Source organism: Cynara cardunculus (assembly GCF_001531365.2).
Source record: "Cynara cardunculus var. scolymus isolate 2C chromosome LG 6, CcrdV1, whole genome shotgun sequence".
Lineage (NCBI taxonomy): Eukaryota > Viridiplantae > Streptophyta > Magnoliopsida > Asterales > Asteraceae > Cynara > Cynara cardunculus.
The window spans coordinates 18,018,611-18,022,828 of NC_037533.1; the positions used below are offsets into that span (position 1 = coordinate 18,018,611).

The 4,218-nt window shown below is 35.0% G+C and overlaps 1 long non-coding RNA gene across 1 annotated transcript; it reads right to left on the reverse strand.

The window, feature by feature from the left end:
• Positions 1 to 446: 446 nt before the first annotated feature.
• Positions 447 to 3,711, reverse strand: LOC112514461. Its single transcript, XR_003069409.1, has 3 exons — positions 3,613 to 3,711; positions 2,501 to 2,646; positions 447 to 560 (listed from the first exon to the last, which is right to left on the reverse strand). It is a non-coding gene; the product is annotated as an uncharacterized LOC112514461 (long non-coding RNA).
• Positions 3,712 to 4,218: the final 507 nt, after the last annotated feature.

The window sequence follows — 4,218 nt, forward strand, 5'->3', positions numbered from 1 at the left end:
TATATTTTAGATTTTTTATATTTAAAATAAGATGTTTATCCTGTATTTGATTGTGTTTATCTGCAGTTAGTTACACGAATTCAGTTATGTGATGAAATCGGATAGGGATGAATGGGTTTAAGAGTTTTAAGAGTTTAAGAGTTTTTAAGAGTTTTAGCCAAATGCATTATAATATAGTATAGATAACAAGGGTTGGGTTTACGTGAGACCAACATGTTTTTTTGAGACCCGTGAGACCACATTTTTATACTTGAAACTTCACAGTAAAACGTTGTAAAGGTAAAAAAAAACCGAACCTTCGTAGCAAAAACACTGTGAAAGTTACCTTTACAACGTTTTGTTGTGAAGTTTCAAGTGTAAAAAAGTAATCTTACGGGTCTCATGAAAACATGCCGGTCTCACGTGATCCCAAATCTATATAACAAAATAACAACAACAAAAAAAAATTGATGATTAAAACAATCAAATATTGGATTCAAATTTTACAAGAAACCTTGCCTTATTCAAAGTCAAAAAGTCAACCACGTTCACACTTCATTTCGCTTCTGCACCATATTCACCTAAAAAAGAAGCCATTGTCAGAGGTTTTATTCATCATCACGTAATCATTAAATTTTTTGAACCACACTTGTTTTTTTTTTTCTCTCCAAAAAATCAATAATCTTGCAAAAAAGTTGCAACAAGGAAAAAGTTTATCGGGTAAGAATATTCTCCGTCGCTTACTGATTAAGATTATTGGTCTTTGTTATGTCTTTTGTTGGGTAAGATTGTTGGTCATTGCCTTACTCACCCGTTAAGGTAAGTAACACATGGTAAACACTTATCAGGTACATGTTTGTTAAACGGTCCTAAAGTTATATTTGGCAAACTAGCTTATAAGCTAGTTGTTAACTAACAATTGAGATGCACAAGAAATCCCGAATTCGATCCGAATAAGTCTGGACCTAGCAAGCCGAATCCTAGGATTGAAAACCCAATTAGACCAACTTTTTTTCAAAATTCTAATCAGGCCTATTTTACACCCAAAGTCCAAGCCTGACCTGTAAGATCCCACATCAGTTGGGGAGGGGAACTAAGGTTGCTTGATACTAGATACCTTCTCTACCTTACGCGTTCTAAAACTATGAGTTTAGGTGTGAACAAAGTGGACAATATCCAGCGGTTGTCCTGAGATGCTACAAATGGTATCAGAGTAAAGAACCGGACTGTCCCAAGGGGGTGGATTGTAAGATCTCACATCGGTTGGGGAGAGAAAGTAACGATGTTATACGGCTTGGGCCCAATAAATCCCTAGCCTTTTGCATCTCTAGCCAAAAAGCCAACTCCTAGTTTGGTAAGAACTAGTTTATAAGCTACATGCTATATAAAATTATCAAAAACGACGTTCAAAAATTGACTAGAAAAAGTAAAAGGGCACAATGGGAAAAAACCTTGAAGCTTGTTGGAACATTACTTCAAATAGTTTTTCAAAAAGTTAGCTTTATGATTAATCAAACGGGGCTTTTTCAATGAGTTAAAAAAATTGCATGGCCTAAAATTCGTAAAAATATAAATAAATGGACAAACAGTAGAAATATATTTGAAAAAAAAAACAATGAACAGGATGGTTTTTGTCCAAAATCAGTCATTCTTGCAAAATTTAGTGTCATTTTTTATATTTGCAACGAAAAGTAAAGTATTGATAGAGTGAAAAGTTGCACACTCTAAAAAAATCATATACACAAGTAATGTGGCTGATCAAAAACACATAGGCAATGAGCTTTTCACTTGTTAAATGGTTTCTTTATTTCTGTAGGGTGCGTTTGGTAGGCAAACAAACTAGACTGTATTGTAGGCGGATGAAAGAATTGTGGGAGGTTTCAGGATTTTAGTTTGACATGAGTAGTTTGGTAATTTACTAATTTTCTCTCATGTTCTTTAATTATGTTTCACCCATTTTGGTGGGACAAAAAAAATGCATGTTTGTCCCACTTAGATCATGTCATGCAGGGGCGGACCAACATGGAGTGATACGATGGCATAGGACACCACTTCATGGTCCTGCTGTTATTAAAAAAATACGTTTATGAAGGGTGCAACTGTATTGTTTTGTTGGGTGTCACCATATAGATTTTGAAACTGAAAAAAAATTAACACAAGATTTTAATGGCTAAGATGGTAAACACTCTTTCCTTTGTACAAAAGGCCTAGGTTCGAGTACCACTGTTGTCAAATTCTTTTTTCAGCTTAAATGTTGGTCTTCTTTTATGTGAGTACAAGAAATCAACTAACAGATCTATGCTAATACAGTGAAAAAAATATTTAGATATTTTTTATAGTCAAATTGTGACACCACTTGAAAAAAATTATGGGTCCGCCTCTGATGTCATGTCCTGTCCTCGTTTAATCTCGTGCCAAATATGGGGCAATAAGTTTTTGTACTATCTTGTCCCGTTATATGGGACATACCAAACGCACCCGTAGGTCTAAAATGAAGAGAGAAAGTTGAGATCAGAAATACCATTTTGTGTGCCATGGCTACTACAGCTTTTCTGATTGTTAGTCATCCATGTTCTTCATGTACTCCTTTGAAAGTTTACTTTCCATAATCAGCTGCTGTTCCTTGATGAGCGAATACCCGGATTCAAGTAAAGCTTCCACCGTTTGCTGATCAATCACACACGTTTAAATTTACACTTCGAACAGATGAGAATCATACAGCAAATAAACGTTAAACGGCTGAAATCTTTCTTGATCAAGTAAAATTAGGCCTGTTTCCGAAAGGAATTCTAGCATAAAATCAGAAGTTCAGGACACATTGTATTTATTGGGGGTATTTAGGAGAATAACCTTATGACAGTTTTTTTAAATGCATGACCTTTTGACAGATTTTGGGGAATTTTTGTGTTAGGAAGAGACATTATTCTGTTAGGCAAACGTGATCTTAAATCTGTCAGAAGGTTATGCATTTAAAATTATGTATCATAGGGTTATACTTCTACATAAACCCGTTGTATTGTCACACACATGATTCATGCAAAATTTCAAGAACAAAAGAGTGTCCAGCATGGTCATACTTTTACTCGTTACATCCTTTCCCGTCTCAAGGAAACTGTCCGCTTTACAATTTTCTGGCCCAATAGAAAACAACTCGATTCCAAATATAACATTACGATAAGTTTGATGTTCCTAAATCACCCTTTCATTTTTTTCAAGAATGGATAAAGAGTCATTTCGTTAATATGTATCAAGTGGTGTGTAAAGTTATCAACTGGTCTTCAAATTTATTCCATATTTTTAGAATACTCGGTATATCCCACCCGGAGGTGGGGTAAACTGAGGGCAAGATGTACCCCGACTTGACCTCTACCATGAAGAGTACAACGGCTGCTTCTGTGAATACTCTTTTTGGATGTGAAATTCATTGTATTCTTTGTATGAGGGAGTCCTTTATGTCTTGAGGAAAGTAGAAGGTCATACTCTCTAGCTTGAAGAGGTGTATGATACCAGATAGTGAAGATTGACATAATCGGGTGACACGGTCTTTTTCTCTTTTGACAAATATAACATGAAACAGAACAACTTGAATGATAACTGAATTCGGTAAATTATTATAAAACTTCTCATACGTACCTTCGGGGGAACAAACACCGGGAGTTTTTCATCTTTTTTTCGCTTGAGGAGTTTACTTCCAAGATTATCAGGACCACCAATATCATGGACCCACTACAAAAGTAAACTTAAGATCAGTTGACTCAAAAGATGCAGGGTTACCAAATACTTTATGTAATTACAATGCTAGGAGGTCAAACAACATTGCATACAACAATTCTGATTGTCTTAAAAGTATCACTGTGAGTATTGTTGTTTCCCTGGAAAGCGACTATTTATTGTTGTTTTCACGATGAATAACCCTGAATAACCATAAATATCATGCATTTTCATTATTCATGATATCATGCATATTCATCATGAATATTGTGTATTTTCATTATGAATAATTTAAATAAATATTTGGTTCTCATGTCTCAAAATGTTTACGGTTTTCATTTGAACCTTAAGGGGAAAACCGCAAAAAAAAAAAAAAAAAATGGTAAACGTTCATCTGGACAGTAACATGCACACGTGCATAAAAGCCAAGAAATTTGCACATGCGCATACCATAGAGATGAATGGTAATTAGGGTGTTCCTTAGTTTTTCATTTTCCTGGGAGGTTTTCACTCCCTGGTCCCTATATG